The sequence below is a fragment of the Leiobunum rupestre genome, chromosome 9, assembly GCF_980474605.1.
Source record: "Leiobunum rupestre chromosome 9, qqLeiRupe1.1.hap1, whole genome shotgun sequence".
Classification (NCBI taxonomy): Eukaryota; Metazoa; Arthropoda; class Arachnida; order Opiliones; family Sclerosomatidae; genus Leiobunum; species Leiobunum rupestre.
Genome location: NC_143392.1, coordinates 55,496,503 through 55,519,606, shown reverse-complemented (window position 1 = coordinate 55,519,606; position 23,104 = coordinate 55,496,503). Strand labels below are relative to the sequence as shown.

The following is a 23,104-nucleotide window of genomic DNA, read 5'->3' as shown; positions in this document are numbered from 1 at the left end:
ACCCAGAGAAAACCGAAGATAAATTATCGCCTTGGCGAACTAGTTAGAAACAGCGTAAAAGAAAATATTTAAAAATAAACAAATTTTATTAGAAAGACTCAAATACCCCGTTAATGAAAAAAAAGAGGGTGAGAGGAAGAGATCAGCCACCGGCACGCCGTGTTCCCTGGTGGTCTCCCTCCCTCCCAAGAAATGACCCCACTCGACGCGGCTTACCGTCGTTGATGGGTCGAGAACCAATGTATTCTGCGTGATATTACCGTTGACGGCTGAAAACGCTCGATGGCCGTCGATCTTTTTGTTTGAAATCAAGAAGTTACCTTCTTTGGTCAGACGTGATGGTTATACACGCTGTCATCTCCAACCACGAGCAATCTGCTTAAACATAATTATGAAATTTGTGAATGCTCAATCTCACTCTTTTTCTTTTTCAACCACCAAAGCCCCCTTTGCCGGTTATCGCTTCTCGGCCTTTTGGCTAAGATCAAAGTGTAGTATCTGTTCTTATCAGCTTAATATCTGATACGGGTCCCATCGGGGCCCAAGATATTAAACTTATTTTTGGACGGCGGCGGAGAGGTCGGAGCTTGCTCCACCTCCGCCACGGGTTGGCCTGGTATTGCAGTTCTTCCAGGATCGGCCCACCTCGCTCAATGAATCTAAAATCAAACACCATATATATATATATATATATATATATATTCCTGACGTCATAAGAGGGAAAGTCGTCATTGGCTAGTAGATCATTTTGAAGATTCGGACGGATTTGTTTTGTAATTTTTTACCTTAACTGTCGTACGTTACCAACGGTATGTTTTTTTTAAGTCACTTTCGTTACTAACAGGAGACATGATTAGGAGTTCACAGCCGGCCGCTTTTCGACATTCGCATTGGCAACACGTCTTCCCCTTTAAAAAAATTAACCCCTCCCAAACCATGGTAACTCCGTTCTCGAAACGGACACCATATAAGTTATTTACATCGAGTTACCTAGCGAGGATTGCGGTACTATCGCTGTAGAAATAGGGGACTGTTAAAAGCGGGATGGTTTGGAAAAAACGAGTTTTTGTGTTGCTGATGCCGGGGCGCGTACTACGCGGCAACCACGGTCAATTCGTAGTGCCATATCTCATGACACTTCTCTACAGCTGTTCTGGTAAGCGTGCAGGAGGAAACTCCGTATGATCAAGATCTTACTTTTTCTAATTATCGATTAAGCACGGTTCCATGTTGCCACTTATTTAAAAAAAGACCCAGAGAAAACCGAAGATAAATTATCGCCTTGGCGAACTAGTTAGAAACAGCGTAAAAGAAAATATTTAAAAATAAACAAATTTTATTAGAAAGACTCAAATACCCCGTTAATGAAAAAAAAGAGGGTGAGAGGAAGAGATCAGCCACCGGCACGCCGTGTTCCCTGGTGGTCTCCCTCCCTCCCAAGAAATGACCCCACTCGACGCGGCTTACCGTCGTTGATGGGTCGAGAACCAATGTATTCTGCGTGATATTACCGTTGACGGCTGAAAACGCTCGATGGCCGTCGATCTTTTTGTTTGAAATCAAGAAGTTACCTTCTTTGGTCAGACGTGATGGTTATACACGCTGTCATCTCCAACCACGAGCAATCTGCTTAAACATAATTATGAAATTTGTGAATGCTCAATCTCACTCTTTTTCTTTTTCAACCACCAAAGCCCCCTTTGCCGGTTATCGCTTCTCGGCCTTTTGGCTAAGATCAAAGTGTAGTATCTGTTCTTATCAGCTTAATATCTGATACGGGTCCCATCGGGGCCCAAGATATTAAACTTATTTTTGGACGGCGGCGGAGAGGTCGGAGCTTGCTCCACCTCCGCCACGGGTTGGCCTGGTATTGCAGTTCTTCCAGGATCGGCCCACCTCGCTCAATGAATCTAAAATCAAACACCATATATATATATATATATATATATATATTCCTGACGTCATAAGAGGGAAAGTCGTCATTGGCTAGTAGATCATTTTGAAGATTCGGACGGATTTGTTTTGTAATTTTTTACCTTAACTGTCGTACGTTACCAACGGTATGTTTTTTTTAAGTCACTTTCGTTACTAACAGGAGACATGATTAGGAGTTCACAGCCGGCCGCTTTTCGACATTCGCATTGGCAACACGTCTTCCCCTTTAAAAAAATTAACCCCTCCCAAACCATGGTAACTCCGTTCTCGAAACGGACACCATATAAGTTATTTACATCGAGTTACCTAGCGAGGATTGCGGTACTATCGCTGTAGAAATAGGGGACTGTTAAAAGCGGGATGGTTTGGAAAAAACGAGTTTTTGTGTTGCTGATGCCGGGGCGCGTACTACGCGGCAACCACGGTCAATTCGTAGTGCCATATCTCATGACACTTCTCTACAGCTGTTCTGGTAAGCGTGCAGGAGGAAACTCCGTATGATCAAGATCTTACTTTTTCTAATTATCGATTAAGCACGGTTCCATGTTGCCACTTATTTAAAAAAAGACCCAGAGAAAACCGAAGATAAATTATCGCCTTGGCGAACTAGTTAGAAACAGCGTAAAAGAAAATATTTAAAAATAAACAAATTTTATTAGAAAGACTCAAATACCCCGTTAATGAAAAAAAAGAGGGTGAGAGGAAGAGATCAGCCACCGGCACGCCGTGTTCCCTGGTGGTCTCCCTCCCTCCCAAGAAATGACCCCACTCGACGCGGCTTACCGTCGTTGATGGGTCGAGAACCAATGTATTCTGCGTGATATTACCGTTGACGGCTGAAAACGCTCGATGGCCGTCGATCTTTTTGTTTGAAATCAAGAAGTTACCTTCTTTGGTCAGACGTGATGGTTATACACGCTGTCATCTCCAACCACGAGCAATCTGCTTAAACATAATTATGAAATTTGTGAATGCTCAATCTCACTCTTTTTCTTTTTCAACCACCAAAGCCCCCTTTGCCGGTTATCGCTTCTCGGCCTTTTGGCTAAGATCAAAGTGTAGTATCTGTTCTTATCAGCTTAATATCTGATACGGGTCCCATCGGGGCCCAAGATATTAAACTTATTTTTGGACGGCGGCGGAGAGGTCGGAGCTTGCTCCACCTCCGCCACGGGTTGGCCTGGTATTGCAGTTCTTCCAGGATCGGCCCACCTCGCTCAATGAATCTAAAATCAAACACCATATATATATATATATATATATATATTCCTGACGTCATAAGAGGGAAAGTCGTCATTGGCTAGTAGATCATTTTGAAGATTCGGACGGATTTGTTTTGTAATTTTTTACCTTAACTGTCGTACGTTACCAACGGTATGTTTTTTTTAAGTCACTTTCGTTACTAACAGGAGACATGATTAGGAGTTCACAGCCGGCCGCTTTTCGACATTCGCATTGGCAACACGTCTTCCCCTTTAAAAAAATTAACCCCTCCCAAACCATGGTAACTCCGTTCTCGAAACGGACACCATATAAGTTATTTACATCGAGTTACCTAGCGAGGATTGCGGTACTATCGCTGTAGAAATAGGGGACTGTTAAAAGCGGGATGGTTTGGAAAAAACGAGTTTTTGTGTTGCTGATGCCGGGGCGCGTACTACGCGGCAACCACGGTCAATTCGTAGTGCCATATCTCATGACACTTCTCTACAGCTGTTCTGGTAAGCGTGCAGGAGGAAACTCCGTATGATCAAGATCTTACTTTTTCTAATTATCGATTAAGCACGGTTCCATGTTGCCACTTATTTAAAAAAAGACCCAGAGAAAACCGAAGATAAATTATCGCCTTGGCGAACTAGTTAGAAACAGCGTAAAAGAAAATATTTAAAAATAAACAAATTTTATTAGAAAGACTCAAATACCCCGTTAATGAAAAAAAAGAGGGTGAGAGGAAGAGATCAGCCACCGGCACGCCGTGTTCCCTGGTGGTCTCCCTCCCTCCCAAGAAATGACCCCACTCGACGCGGCTTACCGTCGTTGATGGGTCGAGAACCAATGTATTCTGCGTGATATTACCGTTGACGGCTGAAAACGCTCGATGGCCGTCGATCTTTTTGTTTGAAATCAAGAAGTTACCTTCTTTGGTCAGACGTGATGGTTATACACGCTGTCATCTCCAACCACGAGCAATCTGCTTAAACATAATTATGAAATTTGTGAATGCTCAATCTCACTCTTTTTCTTTTTCAACCACCAAAGCCCCCTTTGCCGGTTATCGCTTCTCGGCCTTTTGGCTAAGATCAAAGTGTAGTATCTGTTCTTATCAGCTTAATATCTGATACGGGTCCCATCGGGGCCCAAGATATTAAACTTATTTTTGGACGGCGGCGGAGAGGTCGGAGCTTGCTCCACCTCCGCCACGGGTTGGCCTGGTATTGCAGTTCTTCCAGGATCGGCCCACCTCGCTCAATGAATCTAAAATCAAACACCATATATATATATATATATATATATATTCCTGACGTCATAAGAGGGAAAGTCGTCATTGGCTAGTAGATCATTTTGAAGATTCGGACGGATTTGTTTTGTAATTTTTTACCTTAACTGTCGTACGTTACCAACGGTATGTTTTTTTTAAGTCACTTTCGTTACTAACAGGAGACATGATTAGGAGTTCACAGCCGGCCGCTTTTCGACATTCGCATTGGCAACACGTCTTCCCCTTTAAAAAAATTAACCCCTCCCAAACCATGGTAACTCCGTTCTCGAAACGGACACCATATAAGTTATTTACATCGAGTTACCTAGCGAGGATTGCGGTACTATCGCTGTAGAAATAGGGGACTGTTAAAAGCGGGATGGTTTGGAAAAAACGAGTTTTTGTGTTGCTGATGCCGGGGCGCGTACTACGCGGCAACCACGGTCAATTCGTAGTGCCATATCTCATGACACTTCTCTACAGCTGTTCTGGTAAGCGTGCAGGAGGAAACTCCGTATGATCAAGATCTTACTTTTTCTAATTATCGATTAAGCACGGTTCCATGTTGCCACTTATTTAAAAAAAGACCCAGAGAAAACCGAAGATAAATTATCGCCTTGGCGAACTAGTTAGAAACAGCGTAAAAGAAAATATTTAAAAATAAACAAATTTTATTAGAAAGACTCAAATACCCCGTTAATGAAAAAAAAGAGGGTGAGAGGAAGAGATCAGCCACCGGCACGCCGTGTTCCCTGGTGGTCTCCCTCCCTCCCAAGAAATGACCCCACTCGACGCGGCTTACCGTCGTTGATGGGTCGAGAACCAATGTATTCTGCGTGATATTACCGTTGACGGCTGAAAACGCTCGATGGCCGTCGATCTTTTTGTTTGAAATCAAGAAGTTACCTTCTTTGGTCAGACGTGATGGTTATACACGCTGTCATCTCCAACCACGAGCAATCTGCTTAAACATAATTATGAAATTTGTGAATGCTCAATCTCACTCTTTTTCTTTTTCAACCACCAAAGCCCCCTTTGCCGGTTATCGCTTCTCGGCCTTTTGGCTAAGATCAAAGTGTAGTATCTGTTCTTATCAGCTTAATATCTGATACGGGTCCCATCGGGGCCCAAGATATTAAACTTATTTTTGGACGGCGGCGGAGAGGTCGGAGCTTGCTCCACCTCCGCCACGGGTTGGCCTGGTATTGCAGTTCTTCCAGGATCGGCCCACCTCGCTCAATGAATCTAAAATCAAACACCATATATATATATATATATATATATATATTCCTGACGTCATAAGAGGGAAAGTCGTCATTGGCTAGTAGATCATTTTGAAGATTCGGACGGATTTGTTTTGTAATTTTTTACCTTAACTGTCGTACGTTACCAACGGTATGTTTTTTTTAAGTCACTTTCGTTACTAACAGGAGACATGATTAGGAGTTCACAGCCGGCCGCTTTTCGACATTCGCATTGGCAACACGTCTTCCCCTTTAAAAAAATTAACCCCTCCCAAACCATGGTAACTCCGTTCTCGAAACGGACACCATATAAGTTATTTACATCGAGTTACCTAGCGAGGATTGCGGTACTATCGCTGTAGAAATAGGGGACTGTTAAAAGCGGGATGGTTTGGAAAAAACGAGTTTTTGTGTTGCTGATGCCGGGGCGCGTACTACGCGGCAACCACGGTCAATTCGTAGTGCCATATCTCATGACACTTCTCTACAGCTGTTCTGGTAAGCGTGCAGGAGGAAACTCCGTATGATCAAGATCTTACTTTTTCTAATTATCGATTAAGCACGGTTCCATGTTGCCACTTATTTAAAAAAAGACCCAGAGAAAACCGAAGATAAATTATCGCCTTGGCGAACTAGTTAGAAACAGCGTAAAAGAAAATATTTAAAAATAAACAAATTTTATTAGAAAGACTCAAATACCCCGTTAATGAAAAAAAAGAGGGTGAGAGGAAGAGATCAGCCACCGGCACGCCGTGTTCCCTGGTGGTCTCCCTCCCTCCCAAGAAATGACCCCACTCGACGCGGCTTACCGTCGTTGATGGGTCGAGAACCAATGTATTCTGCGTGATATTACCGTTGACGGCTGAAAACGCTCGATGGCCGTCGATCTTTTTGTTTGAAATCAAGAAGTTACCTTCTTTGGTCAGACGTGATGGTTATACACGCTGTCATCTCCAACCACGAGCAATCTGCTTAAACATAATTATGAAATTTGTGAATGCTCAATCTCACTCTTTTTCTTTTTCAACCACCAAAGCCCCCTTTGCCGGTTATCGCTTCTCGGCCTTTTGGCTAAGATCAAAGTGTAGTATCTGTTCTTATCAGCTTAATATCTGATACGGGTCCCATCGGGGCCCAAGATATTAAACTTATTTTTGGACGGCGGCGGAGAGGTCGGAGCTTGCTCCACCTCCGCCACGGGTTGGCCTGGTATTGCAGTTCTTCCAGGATCGGCCCACCTCGCTCAATGAATCTAAAATCAAACACCATATATATATATATATATATATATATTCCTGACGTCATAAGAGGGAAAGTCGTCATTGGCTAGTAGATCATTTTGAAGATTCGGACGGATTTGTTTTGTAATTTTTTACCTTAACTGTCGTACGTTACCAACGGTATGTTTTTTTTAAGTCACTTTCGTTACTAACAGGAGACATGATTAGGAGTTCACAGCCGGCCGCTTTTCGACATTCGCATTGGCAACACGTCTTCCCCTTTAAAAAAATTAACCCCTCCCAAACCATGGTAACTCCGTTCTCGAAACGGACACCATATAAGTTATTTACATCGAGTTACCTAGCGAGGATTGCGGTACTATCGCTGTAGAAATAGGGGACTGTTAAAAGCGGGATGGTTTGGAAAAAACGAGTTTTTGTGTTGCTGATGCCGGGGCGCGTACTACGCGGCAACCACGGTCAATTCGTAGTGCCATATCTCATGACACTTCTCTACAGCTGTTCTGGTAAGCGTGCAGGAGGAAACTCCGTATGATCAAGATCTTACTTTTTCTAATTATCGATTAAGCACGGTTCCATGTTGCCACTTATTTAAAAAAAGACCCAGAGAAAACCGAAGATAAATTATCGCCTTGGCGAACTAGTTAGAAACAGCGTAAAAGAAAATATTTAAAAATAAACAAATTTTATTAGAAAGACTCAAATACCCCGTTAATGAAAAAAAAGAGGGTGAGAGGAAGAGATCAGCCACCGGCACGCCGTGTTCCCTGGTGGTCTCCCTCCCTCCCAAGAAATGACCCCACTCGACGCGGCTTACCGTCGTTGATGGGTCGAGAACCAATGTATTCTGCGTGATATTACCGTTGACGGCTGAAAACGCTCGATGGCCGTCGATCTTTTTGTTTGAAATCAAGAAGTTACCTTCTTTGGTCAGACGTGATGGTTATACACGCTGTCATCTCCAACCACGAGCAATCTGCTTAAACATAATTATGAAATTTGTGAATGCTCAATCTCACTCTTTTTCTTTTTCAACCACCAAAGCCCCCTTTGCCGGTTATCGCTTCTCGGCCTTTTGGCTAAGATCAAAGTGTAGTATCTGTTCTTATCAGCTTAATATCTGATACGGGTCCCATCGGGGCCCAAGATATTAAACTTATTTTTGGACGGCGGCGGAGAGGTCGGAGCTTGCTCCACCTCCGCCACGGGTTGGCCTGGTATTGCAGTTCTTCCAGGATCGGCCCACCTCGCTCAATGAATCTAAAATCAAACACCATATATATATATATATATATATATATTCCTGACGTCATAAGAGGGAAAGTCGTCATTGGCTAGTAGATCATTTTGAAGATTCGGACGGATTTGTTTTGTAATTTTTTACCTTAACTGTCGTACGTTACCAACGGTATGTTTTTTTTAAGTCACTTTCGTTACTAACAGGAGACATGATTAGGAGTTCACAGCCGGCCGCTTTTCGACATTCGCATTGGCAACACGTCTTCCCCTTTAAAAAAATTAACCCCTCCCAAACCATGGTAACTCCGTTCTCGAAACGGACACCATATAAGTTATTTACATCGAGTTACCTAGCGAGGATTGCGGTACTATCGCTGTAGAAATAGGGGACTGTTAAAAGCGGGATGGTTTGGAAAAAACGAGTTTTTGTGTTGCTGATGCCGGGGCGCGTACTACGCGGCAACCACGGTCAATTCGTAGTGCCATATCTCATGACACTTCTCTACAGCTGTTCTGGTAAGCGTGCAGGAGGAAACTCCGTATGATCAAGATCTTACTTTTTCTAATTATCGATTAAGCACGGTTCCATGTTGCCACTTATTTAAAAAAAGACCCAGAGAAAACCGAAGATAAATTATCGCCTTGGCGAACTAGTTAGAAACAGCGTAAAAGAAAATATTTAAAAATAAACAAATTTTATTAGAAAGACTCAAATACCCCGTTAATGAAAAAAAAGAGGGTGAGAGGAAGAGATCAGCCACCGGCACGCCGTGTTCCCTGGTGGTCTCCCTCCCTCCCAAGAAATGACCCCACTCGACGCGGCTTACCGTCGTTGATGGGTCGAGAACCAATGTATTCTGCGTGATATTACCGTTGACGGCTGAAAACGCTCGATGGCCGTCGATCTTTTTGTTTGAAATCAAGAAGTTACCTTCTTTGGTCAGACGTGATGGTTATACACGCTGTCATCTCCAACCACGAGCAATCTGCTTAAACATAATTATGAAATTTGTGAATGCTCAATCTCACTCTTTTTCTTTTTCAACCACCAAAGCCCCCTTTGCCGGTTATCGCTTCTCGGCCTTTTGGCTAAGATCAAAGTGTAGTATCTGTTCTTATCAGCTTAATATCTGATACGGGTCCCATCGGGGCCCAAGATATTAAACTTATTTTTGGACGGCGGCGGAGAGGTCGGAGCTTGCTCCACCTCCGCCACGGGTTGGCCTGGTATTGCAGTTCTTCCAGGATCGGCCCACCTCGCTCAATGAATCTAAAATCAAACACCATATATATATATATATATATATATATTCCTGACGTCATAAGAGGGAAAGTCGTCATTGGCTAGTAGATCATTTTGAAGATTCGGACGGATTTGTTTTGTAATTTTTTACCTTAACTGTCGTACGTTACCAACGGTATGTTTTTTTTAAGTCACTTTCGTTACTAACAGGAGACATGATTAGGAGTTCACAGCCGGCCGCTTTTCGACATTCGCATTGGCAACACGTCTTCCCCTTTAAAAAAATTAACCCCTCCCAAACCATGGTAACTCCGTTCTCGAAACGGACACCATATAAGTTATTTACATCGAGTTACCTAGCGAGGATTGCGGTACTATCGCTGTAGAAATAGGGGACTGTTAAAAGCGGGATGGTTTGGAAAAAACGAGTTTTTGTGTTGCTGATGCCGGGGCGCGTACTACGCGGCAACCACGGTCAATTCGTAGTGCCATATCTCATGACACTTCTCTACAGCTGTTCTGGTAAGCGTGCAGGAGGAAACTCCGTATGATCAAGATCTTACTTTTTCTAATTATCGATTAAGCACGGTTCCATGTTGCCACTTATTTAAAAAAAGACCCAGAGAAAACCGAAGATAAATTATCGCCTTGGCGAACTAGTTAGAAACAGCGTAAAAGAAAATATTTAAAAATAAACAAATTTTATTAGAAAGACTCAAATACCCCGTTAATGAAAAAAAAGAGGGTGAGAGGAAGAGATCAGCCACCGGCACGCCGTGTTCCCTGGTGGTCTCCCTCCCTCCCAAGAAATGACCCCACTCGACGCGGCTTACCGTCGTTGATGGGTCGAGAACCAATGTATTCTGCGTGATATTACCGTTGACGGCTGAAAACGCTCGATGGCCGTCGATCTTTTTGTTTGAAATCAAGAAGTTACCTTCTTTGGTCAGACGTGATGGTTATACACGCTGTCATCTCCAACCACGAGCAATCTGCTTAAACATAATTATGAAATTTGTGAATGCTCAATCTCACTCTTTTTCTTTTTCAACCACCAAAGCCCCCTTTGCCGGTTATCGCTTCTCGGCCTTTTGGCTAAGATCAAAGTGTAGTATCTGTTTTCAATAGTGCTATACCGAGATCTTAGTCGGGGGGCGAGAAGTGTTTCTACGCCTTTAAAGGCGAGTGTTCCTGCCTTGCCGCATGAGTTGTTCCAGTGCCGATCCATTCTGCTGCTATCCTGACGCTGTTCCTGAAAGTACTTACCTGGTACTTACCTGCCGTTCCTGCTGACGTGCTCCATCGACGCTGCTCCTGCTTGGGGCTTCTCTCACCAGACGACACTCTCCTAGCCTGAAATGGCTACGGAGGAGAAGAAAAGAACGGCTCGGCTGGAAGTCGATGCCGGCTTCCTAGACGTGGCTCAGACCATCTACGACCACCTTGGACCTAAGAGTATAGATACTCTACAACCTATGGGTAAAGAAATTTACTTGATAACGTTTACGACCCTGGCCTTTCTCCAGCAAGCACTCTCCTGTGATGACCTAAAAACGAATGGAAAAAAATGGAAACTTACCTCAATGGATGATGAAGGGATTTGGATTACAGTCAAGAACCTACCAAAGTGGATCCAATGGGATGCAGTTATCAGTACCCTCCGACAGTATGGTAACGTTAAAACCTACCGCTTCGATGAATATCCCCAGCTGAAAGGTGTAAAAAACGGAGACCGTTCGGTCAAAATCATAATGGAAAAATCGATTCCCAACGTTTTGTTTTTCGGGCGTAGCCGCGCATTAGTTTACTATCGAGGCGTAGTAAAAAAATGTTTCTTTTGTGAAGAAGAAGGTCACATGGCTTCATCCTGTGAAAAAAAGAAGTCACCACAAGCAGAAAGACACCCAATTCAGCTTGAGGGCCAGGGTCTGTCTCCGAACCTCGAGCCCGAGAACGTCCAGACGCCATTAGCCGATGACAACCCGACAGCAATATCACAACCGCAGAATGTAGCCGACTCCAGTAAACCTGACCAAGAGGCCGAGGCCGCCAACCTAGAAGAAAATCAAGTAAACCAACCAAGTAAACCACAAATACTTACCACAGCTGACGACTCCAGAGGCTCTGAAGAGAGCTGGACGTTGATGTCACCGGAACCTTCCAACAAGAACGCAGCACCTCCAGTCCAAACCAGCCAATACTCCGATGCCCTGAAAACGCCGCCACAACCTAACGAACCTGAAAATAAACCTGAAGCACCAAACAGTGAACCTAATCATACCGACTCCGAGACTAGCGACAACGAGACCACTACAACTACCGGGCCCAGGTGGGATCCAACTACCTGGACGAATGTTACGAGACCCGACCTTACAAAACTTACCAGAACGGAGCTTCAAATCCTCCACAAGCGTGTTGCAATGGAACCTTCCTCACATTGCAACCAGATGAATATAAGCCTCGACAGTTTCCAAGAGGAGATTGAAGAGCTCCTCAACAGCTACTCCAAACGTAGAAGAAGCACCACTCCCGTAAAAACATCAAAAAAAGGGAAACCTTCTCGGTAAAATTTAATTTTAAAATTTTAAACTTTAACTATACTTATTTTTATGCGCAACATTGTTTACTCAACCCGTAATGTTTTTTTTAACCTGAAAAAAAATGGAAATAAATTAATTATATACCTAGGATCTATAACAAAAAAAGTATACTTACCTTGCTTGATTATGAACGTGGACACCCCTAGAAAGTTTAAATATTAATACTTATGTAAATACTTGTTTTTTTAGGTTTATCCGACTTGTTCGCGATAATTTAATTAATTAAAACGCGAACAAATATAACAAATGTACAAATGTAAATATGTAAAATCAAACGAAGCTTTTAATAAACAATTAAAAGTATCTGTTCTTATCAGCTTAATATCTGATACGGGTCCCATCGGGGCCCAAGATATTAAACTTATTTTTGGACGGCGGCGGAGAGGTCGGAGCTTGCTCCACCTCCGCCACGGGTTGGCCTGGTATTGCAGTTCTTCCAGGATCGGCCCACCTCGCTCAATGAATCTAAAATCAAACACCATATATATATATATATATATATATATATTCCTGACGTCATAAGAGGGAAAGTCGTCATTGGCTAGTAGATCATTTTGAAGATTCGGACGGATTTGTTTTGTAATTTTTTACCTTAACTGTCGTACGTTACCAACGGTATGTTTTTTTTAAGTCACTTTCGTTACTAACAGGAGACATGATTAGGAGTTCACAGCCGGCCGCTTTTCGACATTCGCATTGGCAACACGTCTTCCCCTTTAAAAAAATTAACCCCTCCCAAACCATGGTAACTCCGTTCTCGAAACGGACACCATATAAGTTATTTACATCGAGTTACCTAGCGAGGATTGCGGTACTATCGCTGTAGAAATAGGGGACTGTTAAAAGCGGGATGGTTTGGAAAAAACGAGTTTTTGTGTTGCTGATGCCGGGGCGCGTACTACGCGGCAACCACGGTCAATTCGTAGTGCCATATCTCATGACACTTCTCTACAGCTGTTCTGGTAAGCGTGCAGGAGGAAACTCCGTATGATCAAGATCTTACTTTTTCTAATTATCGATTAAGCACGGTTCCATGTTGCCACTTATTTAAAAAAAGACCCAGAGAAAACCGAAGATAAATTATCGCCTTGGCGAACTAGTTAGAAACAGCGTAAAAGAAAATATTTAAAAATAAACAAATTTTATTAGAAAGACTCAAATACCCCGTTAATGAAAAAAAAGAGGGTGAGAGGAAGAGATCAGCCACCGGCACGCCGTGTTCCCTGGTGGTCTCCCTCCCTCCCAAGAAATGACCCCACTCGACGCGGCTTACCGTCGTTGATGGGTCGAGAACCAATGTATTCTGCGTGATATTACCGTTGACGGCTGAAAACGCTCGATGGCCGTCGATCTTTTTGTTTGAAATCAAGAAGTTACCTTCTTTGGTCAGACGTGATGGTTATACACGCTGTCATCTCCAACCACGAGCAATCTGCTTAAACATAATTATGAAATTTGTGAATGCTCAATCTCACTCTTTTTCTTTTTCAACCACCAAAGCCCCCTTTGCCGGTTATCGCTTCTCGGCCTTTTGGCTAAGATCAAAGTGTAGTATCTGTTCTTATCAGCTTAATATCTGATACGGGTCCCATCGGGGCCCAAGATATTAAACTTATTTTTGGACGGCGGCGGAGAGGTCGGAGCTTGCTCCACCTCCGCCACGGGTTGGCCTGGTATTGCAGTTCTTCCAGGATCGGCCCACCTCGCTCAATGAATCTAAAATCAAACACCATATATATATATATATATATATATATATATATATTCCTGACGTCATAAGAGGGAAAGTCGTCATTGGCTAGTAGATCATTTTGAAGATTCGGACGGATTTGTTTTGTAATTTTTTACCTTAACTGTCGTACGTTACCAACGGTATGTTTTTTTTAAGTCACTTTCGTTACTAACAGGAGACATGATTAGGAGTTCACAGCCGGCCGCTTTTCGACATTCGCATTGGCAACACGTCTTCCCCTTTAAAAAAATTAACCCCTCCCAAACCATGGTAACTCCGTTCTCGAAACGGACACCATATAAGTTATTTACATCGAGTTACCTAGCGAGGATTGCGGTACTATCGCTGTAGAAATAGGGGACTGTTAAAAGCGGGATGGTTTGGAAAAAACGAGTTTTTGTGTTGCTGATGCCGGGGCGCGTACTACGCGGCAACCACGGTCAATTCGTAGTGCCATATCTCATGACACTTCTCTACAGCTGTTCTGGTAAGCGTGCAGGAGGAAACTCCGTATGATCAAGATCTTACTTTTTCTAATTATCGATTAAGCACGGTTCCATGTTGCCACTTATTTAAAAAAAGACCCAGAGAAAACCGAAGATAAATTATCGCCTTGGCGAACTAGTTAGAAACAGCGTAAAAGAAAATATTTAAAAATAAACAAATTTTATTAGAAAGACTCAAATACCCCGTTAATGAAAAAAAAGAGGGTGAGAGGAAGAGATCAGCCACCGGCACGCCGTGTTCCCTGGTGGTCTCCCTCCCTCCCAAGAAATGACCCCACTCGACGCGGCTTACCGTCGTTGATGGGTCGAGAACCAATGTATTCTGCGTGATATTACCGTTGACGGCTGAAAACGCTCGATGGCCGTCGATCTTTTTGTTTGAAATCAAGAAGTTACCTTCTTTGGTCAGACGTGATGGTTATACACGCTGTCATCTCCAACCACGAGCAATCTGCTTAAACATAATTATGAAATTTGTGAATGCTCAATCTCACTCTTTTTCTTTTTCAACCACCAAAGCCCCCTTTGCCGGTTATCGCTTCTCGGCCTTTTGGCTAAGATCAAAGTGTAGTATCTGTTCTTATCAGCTTAATATCTGATACGGGTCCCATCGGGGCCCAAGATATTAAACTTATTTTTGGACGGCGGCGGAGAGGTCGGAGCTTGCTCCACCTCCGCCACGGGTTGGCCTGGTATTGCAGTTCTTCCAGGATCGGCCCACCTCGCTCAATGAATCTAAAATCAAACACCATATATATATATATATATATATATATTCCTGACGTCATAAGAGGGAAAGTCGTCATTGGCTAGTAGATCATTTTGAAGATTCGGACGGATTTGTTTTGTAATTTTTTACCTTAACTGTCGTACGTTACCAACGGTATGTTTTTTTTAAGTCACTTTCGTTACTAACAGGAGACATGATTAGGAGTTCACAGCCGGCCGCTTTTCGACATTCGCATTGGCAACACGTCTTCCCCTTTAAAAAAATTAACCCCTCCCAAACCATGGTAACTCCGTTCTCGAAACGGACACCATATAAGTTATTTACATCGAGTTACCTAGCGAGGATTGCGGTACTATCGCTGTAGAAATAGGGGACTGTTAAAAGCGGGATGGTTTGGAAAAAACGAGTTTTTGTGTTGCTGATGCCGGGGCGCGTACTACGCGGCAACCACGGTCAATTCGTAGTGCCATATCTCATGACACTTCTCTACAGCTGTTCTGGTAAGCGTGCAGGAGGAAACTCCGTATGATCAAGATCTTACTTTTTCTAATTATCGATTAAGCACGGTTCCATGTTGCCACTTATTTAAAAAAAGACCCAGAGAAAACCGAAGATAAATTATCGCCTTGGCGAACTAGTTAGAAACAGCGTAAAAGAAAATATTTAAAAATAAACAAATTTTATTAGAAAGACTCAAATACCCCGTTAATGAAAAAAAAGAGGGTGAGAGGAAGAGATCAGCCACCGGCACGCCGTGTTCCCTGGTGGTCTCCCTCCCTCCCAAGAAATGACCCCACTCGACGCGGCTTACCGTCGTTGATGGGTCGAGAACCAATGTATTCTGCGTGATATTACCGTTGACGGCTGAAAACGCTCGATGGCCGTCGATCTTTTTGTTTGAAATCAAGAAGTTACCTTCTTTGGTCAGACGTGATGGTTATACACGCTGTCATCTCCAACCACGAGCAATCTGCTTAAACATAATTATGAAATTTGTGAATGCTCAATCTCACTCTTTTTCTTTTTCAACCACCAAAGCCCCCTTTGCCGGTTATCGCTTCTCGGCCTTTTGGCTAAGATCAAAGTGTAGTATCTGTTCTTATCAGCTTAATATCTGATACGGGTCCCATCGGGGCCCAAGATATTAAACTTATTTTTGGACGGCGGCGGAGAGGTCGGAGCTTGCTCCACCTCCGCCACGGGTTGGCCTGGTATTGCAGTTCTTCCAGGATCGGCCCACCTCGCTCAATGAATCTAAAATCAAACACCATATATATATATATATATATATATATTCCTGACGTCATAAGAGGGAAAGTCGTCATTGGCTAGTAGATCATTTTGAAGATTCGGACGGATTTGTTTTGTAATTTTTTACCTTAACTGTCGTACGTTACCAACGGTATGTTTTTTTTAAGTCACTTTCGTTACTAACAGGAGACATGATTAGGAGTTCACAGCCGGCCGCTTTTCGACATTCGCATTGGCAACACGTCTTCCCCTTTAAAAAAATTAACCCCTCCCAAACCATGGTAACTCCGTTCTCGAAACGGACACCATATAAGTTATTTACATCGAGTTACCTAGCGAGGATTGCGGTACTATCGCTGTAGAAATAGGGGACTGTTAAAAGCGGGATGGTTTGGAAAAAACGAGTTTTTGTGTTGCTGATGCCGGGGCGCGTACTACGCGGCAACCACGGTCAATTCGTAGTGCCATATCTCATGACACTTCTCTACAGCTGTTCTGGTAAGCGTGCAGGAGGAAACTCCGTATGATCAAGATCTTACTTTTTCTAATTATCGATTAAGCACGGTTCCATGTTGCCACTTATTTAAAAAAAGACCCAGAGAAAACCGAAGATAAATTATCGCCTTGGCGAACTAGTTAGAAACAGCGTAAAAGAAAATATTTAAAAATAAACAAATTTTATTAGAAAGACTCAAATACCCCGTTAATGAAAAAAAAGAGGGTGAGAGGAAGAGATCAGCCACCGGCACGCCGTGTTCCCTGGTGGTCTCCCTCCCTCCCAAGAAATGACCCCACTCGACGCGGCTTACCGTCGTTGATGGGTCGAGAACCAATGTATTCTGCGTGATATTACCGTTGACGGCTGAAAACGCTCGATGGCCGTCGATCTTTTTGTTTGAAATCAAGAAGTTACCTTCTTTGGTCAGACGTGATGGTTATACACGCTGTCATCTCCAACCACGAGCAATCTGCTTAAACATAATTATGAAATTTGTGAATGCTCAATCTCACTCTTTTTCTTTTTCAACCACCAAAGCCCCCTTTGCCGGTTATCGCTTCTCGGCCTTTTGGCTAAGATCAAAGTGTAGTATCTGTTCTTATCAGCTTAATATCTGATACGGGTCCCATCGGGGCCCAAGATATTAAACTTATTTTTGGACGGCGGCGGAGAGGTCGGAGCTTGCTCCACCTCCGCCACGGGTTGGCCTGGTATTGCAGTTCTTCCAGGATCGGCCCACCTCGCTCAATGAATCTAAAATCAAACACCATATATATATATATATATATATATATATTCCTGACGTCATAAGAGGGAAAGTCGTCATTGGCTAGTAGATCATTTTGAAGATTCGGACGGATTTGTTTTGTAATTTTTTACCTTAACTGTCGTACGTTACCAACGGTATGTTTTTTTTAAGTCACTTTCGTTACTAACAGGAGACATGATTAGGAGTTCACAGCCGGCCGCTTTTCGACATTCGCATTGGCAACACGTCTTCCCCTTTAAAAAAATTAACCCCTCCCAAACCATGGTAACTCCGTTCTCGAAACGGACACCATATAAGTTATTTACATCGAGTTACCTAGCGAGGATTGCGGTACTATCGCTGTAGAAATAGGGGACTGTTAAAAGCGGGATGGTTTGGAAAAAACGAGTTTTTGTGTTGCTGATGCCGGGGCGCGTACTACGCGGCAACCACGGTCAATTCGTAGTGCCATATCTCATGACACTTCTCTACAGCTGTTCTGGTAAGCGTGCAGGAGGAAACTCCGTATGATCAAGATCTTACTTTTTCTAATTATCGATTAAGCACGGTTCCATGTTGCCACTTATTTAAAAAAAGACCCAGAGAAAACCGAAGATAAATTATCGCCTTGGCGAACTAGTTAGAAACAGCGTAAAAGAAAATATTTAAAAATAAACAAATTTTATTAGAAAGACTCAAATACCCCGTTAATGAAAAAAAAGAGGGTGAGAGGAAGAGATCAGCCACCGGCACGCCGTGTTCCCTGGTGGTCTCCCTCCCTCCCAAGAAATGACCCCACTCGACGCGGCTTACCGTCGTTGATGGGTCGAGAACCAATGTATTCTGCGTGATATTACCGTTGACGGCTGAAAACGCTCGATGGCCGTCGATCTTTTTGTTTGAAATCAAGAAGTTACCTTCTTTGGTCAGACGTGATGGTTATACACGCTGTCATCTCCAACCACGAGCAATCTGCTTAAACATAATTATGAAATTTGTGAATGCTCAATCTCACTCTTTTTCTTTTTCAACCACCAAAGCCCCCTTTGCCGGTTATCGCTTCTCGGCCTCTTGGCTAAGATCAAAGTGTAGTATCTGTTCCCAGCTATTTCGCTGAAATCTTGGCCGAAAGGCCGTTAAGCGACGTATACGCTTCTCAGCCTGTTCCTGTGATGTTGACTTACCTGCCGGTTTCCTGACGTGCCTGTTCCTGTTCCTGCTTCCGAAGCTGCCGCTGCTGATCCTGGTTCCGTTGCTGATCCTGGTTCCGCTGCTGTTCCTGGTCCTGGTTCCGCTGCTACTTACCTGTCGCTGCTGTTCCGGACGTCTACGCTGTATCCTGACCTGGCTGGCTTTTGCCATTGCTACTTGACGCTGTTCCTTCCTGGGACCTAACTTCACCTGACGATCTCTCCATAGCCAGGATGGCTATGGAGGTGAGAAAACGAACTGCTCGACTGGACGTCGACGCCGGCTTCCTGGAAGTCGCTCAGGCTTTCCACGAGAAGCTCGGTCTTGAATCCATCGAGACGTTGCAACCTGTTGGTAAGGAGGCATTCTTACTTACCTTCGCAACCCTTGCCTTTCTACAGCAAGCGGTCTCTTACGGAGAATTAACAATCGGCAACAAGACCTGCAGAGTCACCAGCGTCGAGGATGATGGCGTCTGGCTGACGATCAAGAATTTACCACCATGGATCCAATGGGACGCCATATTGACAACCCTACGTCAGTACGGCGAAATAAAGGCTCATCGTTTAGATGAATATAAAGAACTAAAAGGAGTTAAAAATGGAGACAGAGCGGTAAAAATACGAATTACTCAAACTATACCTAATGTCCTTTACTTCGGCCGCAGTCGGGCTCTGGTCTACTATCCCGGCGTTTCAAAGAAATGCTTCTTCTGTGACCAGGAGGGGCACTTTGCCTCTGCCTGTGTCGCAAAGAAGGAAAAGACGGCAGACAAGCCGGTAGCCAAAAAAGACTTACCCAAAGATCCTGAACCACACCGAAGTTCCACATCTGCTCTTGCCAACGCCACCACACTAGAAAACAACCTGGAAGAAAATCAAGAACCCCAAACCAGCAAATCACCCATACTTACCGCATCCGACGACTCCAAAAGCTCTGAAGAGAGCTGGACTTTAACATCACCAGAACCATACAAGAGAAACGCAGAACCTCCAGTCCAAACAAGCCAATACGCCGACGCCTTGAAATCTCCACCACATCACGATGACCTAGAACCCGAAAGCGAACCCGAATCCATTGACTCCGACAACAACTCCAGACCCCGATTTGATCCATCAGAGTGGAATTATACCGATCCGTCACAACTACATTTACATCTATTGAGGAAAACCGAACTTCAAGCCCTTCTTGCTAAAATCAACTCCAGAGCACCCACACGTTCACCCATCCTAACCAAACGAGCAGAAGACCAAGCGGCACAAATCATCGAACTTTTAAAAAAACTATCCAAAGAGACGACGTAGTAAAACTCCAGAAAAAGAAGTGAAAAAAGGCAAAAATATGTTTTAAATTTAATTTTTAAATTTTCACATAGTTCTTTACTCGTTTTTTTTTTTACACTGTTTCTTTTTATCTTTTAACGAGTGTTCGCGCTAATTTAAATTAACTTAAAACGCGAACAAATGACTTGAATGTAATTTTTGTAACGAAACGAATCTTTTAATAAACTATTAAAAGTATCTGTTCTTATCAGCTTAATATCTGATACGGGTCCCATCGGGGCCCAAGATATTAAACTTATTTTTGGACGGCGGCGGAGAGGTCGGAGCTTGCTCCACCTCCGCCACGGGTTGGCCTGGTATTGCAGTTCTTCCAGGATCGGCCCACCTCGCTCAATGAATCTAAAATCAAACACCATATATATATATATATATATATATATTCCTGACGTCATAAGAGGGAAAGTCGTCATTGGCTAGTAGATCATTTTGAAGATTCGGACGGATTTGTTTTGTAATTTTTTACCTTAACTGTCGTACGTTACCAACGGTATGTTTTTTTTAAGTCACTTTCGTTACTAACAGGAGACATGATTAGGAGTTCACAGCCGGCCGCTTTTCGACATTCGCATTGGCAACACGTCTTCCCCTTTAAAAAAATTAACCCCTCCCAAACCATGGTAACTCCGTTCTCGAAACGGACACCATATAAGTTATTTACATCGAGTTACCTAGCGAGGATTGCGGTACTATCGCTGTAGAAATAGGGGACTGTTAAAAGCGGGATGGTTTGGAAAAAACGAGTTTTTGTGTTGCTGATGCCGGGGCGCGTACTACGCGGCAACCACGGTCAATTCGTAGTGCCATATCTCATGACACTTCTCTACAGCTGTTCTGGTAAGCGTGCAGGAGGAAACTCCGTATGATCAAGATCTTACTTTTTCTAATTATCGATTAAGCACGGTTCCATGTTGCCACTTATTTAAAAAAAGACCCAGAGAAAACCGAAGATAAATTATCGCCTTGGCGAACTAGTTAGAAACAGCGTAAAAGAAAATATTTAAAAATAAACAAATTTTATTAGAAAGACTCAAATACCCCGTTAATGAAAAAAAAGAGGGTGAGAGGAAGAGATCAGCCACCGGCACGCCGTGTTCCCTGGTGGTCTCCCTCCCTCCCAAGAAATGACCCCACTCGACGCGGCTTACCGTCGTTGATGGGTCGAGAACCAATGTATTCTGCGTGATATTACCGTTGACGGCTGAAAACGCTCGATGGCCGTCGATCTTTTTGTTTGAAATCAAGAAGTTACCTTCTTTGGTCAGACGTGATGGTTATACACGCTGTCATCTCCAACCACGAGCAATCTGCTTAAACATAATTATGAAATTTGTGAATGCTCAATCTCACTCTTTTTCTTTTTCAACCACCAAAGCCCCCTTTGCCGGTTATCGCTTCTCGGCCTTTTGGCTAAGATCAAAGTGTAGTATCTGTTCTTATCAGCTTAATATCTGATACGGGTCCCATCGGGGCCCAAGATATTAAACTTATTTTTGGACGGCGGCGGAGAGGTCGGAGCTTGCTCCACCTCCGCCACGGGTTGGCCTGGTATTGCAGTTCTTCCAGGATCGGCCCACCTCGCTCAATGAATCTAAAATCAAACACCATATATATATATATATATATATATATTCCTGACGTCATAAGAGGGAAAGTCGTCATTGGCTAGTAGATCATTTTGAAGATTCGGACGGATTTGTTTTGTAATTTTTTACCTTAACTGTCGTACGTTACCAACGGTATGTTTTTTTTAAGTCACTTTCGTTACTAACAGGAGACATGATTAGGAGTTCACAGCCGGCCGCTTTTCGACATTCGCATTGGCAACACGTCTTCCCCTTTAAAAAAATTAACCCCTCCCAAACCATGGTAACTCCGTTCTCGAAACGGACACCATATAAGTTATTTACATCGAGTTACCTAGCGAGGATTGCGGTACTATCGCTGTAGAAATAGGGGACTGTTAAAAGCGGGATGGTTTGGAAAAAACGAGTTTTTGTGTTGCTGATGCCGGGGCGCGTACTACGCGGCAACCACGGTCAATTCGTAGTGCCATATCTCATGACACTTCTCTACAGCTGTTCTGGTAAGCGTGCAGGAGGAAACTCCGTATGATCAAGATCTTACTTTTTCTAATTATCGATTAAGCACGGTTCCATGTTGCCACTTATTTAAAAAAAGACCCAGAGAAAACCGAAGATAAATTATCGCCTTGGCGAACTAGTTAGAAACAGCGTAAAAGAAAATATTTAAAAATAAACAAATTTTATTAGAAAGACTCAAATACCCCGTTAATGAAAAAAAAGAGGGTGAGAGGAAGAGATCAGCCACCGGCACGCCGTGTTCCCTGGTGGTCTCCCTCCCTCCCAAGAAATGACCCCACTCGACGCGGCTTACCGTCGTTGATGGGTCGAGAACCAATGTATTCTGCGTGATATTACCGTTGACGGCTGAAAACGCTCGATGGCCGTCGATCTTTTTGTTTGAAATCAAGAAGTTACCTTCTTTGGTCAGACGTGATGGTTATACACGCTGTCATCTCCAACCACGAGCAATCTGCTTAAACATAATTATGAAATTTGTGAATGCTCAATCTCACTCTTTTTCTTTTTCAACCACCAAAGCCCCCTTTGCCGGTTATCGCTTCTCGGCCTTTTGGCTAAGATCAAAGTGTAGTATCTGTTTCCAGCTATTTCGCTGAAATCTTGGCCGAAAGGCCGATAAGCGAGTTTTCCAGCTATACAGCTAGTTCCTGCGATGCTGACTTACCTGCCGGTATCCTGACGTCTTCGTTCCTGTTCCTGCTTCTGAAGCTGCTGCCGCTGTTCCTGGTTCCGTTGCTGATCCTGGTTCCGCTGCTGTTCTTGATCCTGGTGCCGCTGCTACTTACCTGTCGCTGCTGCTCCGGGTCTCCACGCTGTATCCTGACTTGGCTGATTCCTGCCATTACTATTTGTCGCCGTTCCCGCTTTTAACTTGCCTTCACCTGACGACCCCTCTAAAGCCATCATGGCTGCAGAGGTGAAAAAGAGGACTGCCCGACTCGAAGTTGATGCTGGCTTCTTAGAAGTTGCCCACACCTTCCTCGAAAAACTTGGACCCAGCAGCATTGAAACTCTTCAACCT

At 43.6% G+C, this 23,104-nt stretch overlaps 13 non-coding genes and 5 pseudogenes across 13 annotated transcripts; all 18 read left to right on the top strand.

Annotated features, from left to right (window-relative positions):
• Positions 1 to 458: 458 nt before the first annotated feature.
• On the top strand, positions 459 to 650 carry LOC149931501 (U2 spliceosomal RNA). The gene has a single exon (XR_016476351.1). It is a non-coding gene; the product is annotated as a U2 spliceosomal RNA (small nuclear RNA).
• A 1,059-nt stretch (positions 651 to 1,709) lies between these two features.
• Positions 1,710 to 1,901, top strand: LOC149931500 (U2 spliceosomal RNA). The gene has a single exon (XR_016476350.1). It is a non-coding gene; the product is annotated as a U2 spliceosomal RNA (small nuclear RNA).
• A 1,059-nt stretch (positions 1,902 to 2,960) lies between these two features.
• On the top strand, positions 2,961 to 3,152 carry LOC149931499 (U2 spliceosomal RNA). The gene has a single exon (XR_016476349.1). It is a non-coding gene; the product is annotated as a U2 spliceosomal RNA (small nuclear RNA).
• Positions 3,153 to 4,209: 1,057 nt separating this feature from the next.
• Positions 4,210 to 4,401, top strand: LOC149931498 (U2 spliceosomal RNA). Its single transcript, XR_016476347.1, has one exon. It is a non-coding gene; the product is annotated as a U2 spliceosomal RNA (small nuclear RNA).
• Positions 4,402 to 5,458: 1,057 nt separating this feature from the next.
• LOC149931497 (U2 spliceosomal RNA) lies at positions 5,459 to 5,650 on the top strand. Its single transcript, XR_016476346.1, has one exon. It is a non-coding gene; the product is annotated as a U2 spliceosomal RNA (small nuclear RNA).
• Positions 5,651 to 6,709: 1,059 nt separating this feature from the next.
• LOC149931496 (U2 spliceosomal RNA) lies at positions 6,710 to 6,901 on the top strand. The gene has a single exon (XR_016476345.1). It is a non-coding gene; the product is annotated as a U2 spliceosomal RNA (small nuclear RNA).
• Positions 6,902 to 7,958: 1,057 nt separating this feature from the next.
• Positions 7,959 to 8,150, top strand: LOC149931495 (U2 spliceosomal RNA). Its single transcript, XR_016476344.1, has one exon. It is a non-coding gene; the product is annotated as a U2 spliceosomal RNA (small nuclear RNA).
• Positions 8,151 to 9,207: 1,057 nt separating this feature from the next.
• Positions 9,208 to 9,399, top strand: LOC149931494 (U2 spliceosomal RNA). Its single transcript, XR_016476343.1, has one exon. It is a non-coding gene; the product is annotated as a U2 spliceosomal RNA (small nuclear RNA).
• A 1,057-nt stretch (positions 9,400 to 10,456) lies between these two features.
• On the top strand, positions 10,457 to 10,624 carry LOC149931493 (U2 spliceosomal RNA; annotated as a pseudogene).
• Positions 10,625 to 12,257: 1,633 nt separating this feature from the next.
• On the top strand, positions 12,258 to 12,437 carry LOC149931492 (U2 spliceosomal RNA; annotated as a pseudogene).
• A 1,059-nt stretch (positions 12,438 to 13,496) lies between these two features.
• Positions 13,497 to 13,688, top strand: LOC149931491 (U2 spliceosomal RNA). The gene has a single exon (XR_016476342.1). It is a non-coding gene; the product is annotated as a U2 spliceosomal RNA (small nuclear RNA).
• Positions 13,689 to 14,753: 1,065 nt separating this feature from the next.
• LOC149931490 (U2 spliceosomal RNA) lies at positions 14,754 to 14,945 on the top strand. The gene has a single exon (XR_016476341.1). It is a non-coding gene; the product is annotated as a U2 spliceosomal RNA (small nuclear RNA).
• A 1,057-nt stretch (positions 14,946 to 16,002) lies between these two features.
• LOC149931489 (U2 spliceosomal RNA) lies at positions 16,003 to 16,194 on the top strand. Its single transcript, XR_016476340.1, has one exon. It is a non-coding gene; the product is annotated as a U2 spliceosomal RNA (small nuclear RNA).
• A 1,057-nt stretch (positions 16,195 to 17,251) lies between these two features.
• LOC149931488 (U2 spliceosomal RNA) lies at positions 17,252 to 17,443 on the top strand. Its single transcript, XR_016476339.1, has one exon. It is a non-coding gene; the product is annotated as a U2 spliceosomal RNA (small nuclear RNA).
• Positions 17,444 to 18,502: 1,059 nt separating this feature from the next.
• Positions 18,503 to 18,646, top strand: LOC149931487 (U2 spliceosomal RNA; annotated as a pseudogene).
• Positions 18,647 to 20,133: 1,487 nt separating this feature from the next.
• LOC149931486 (U2 spliceosomal RNA) lies at positions 20,134 to 20,311 on the top strand (annotated as a pseudogene).
• Positions 20,312 to 21,368: 1,057 nt separating this feature from the next.
• LOC149931485 (U2 spliceosomal RNA) lies at positions 21,369 to 21,560 on the top strand. The gene has a single exon (XR_016476338.1). It is a non-coding gene; the product is annotated as a U2 spliceosomal RNA (small nuclear RNA).
• A 1,057-nt stretch (positions 21,561 to 22,617) lies between these two features.
• On the top strand, positions 22,618 to 22,720 carry LOC149931484 (U2 spliceosomal RNA; annotated as a pseudogene).
• Positions 22,721 to 23,104: the final 384 nt, after the last annotated feature.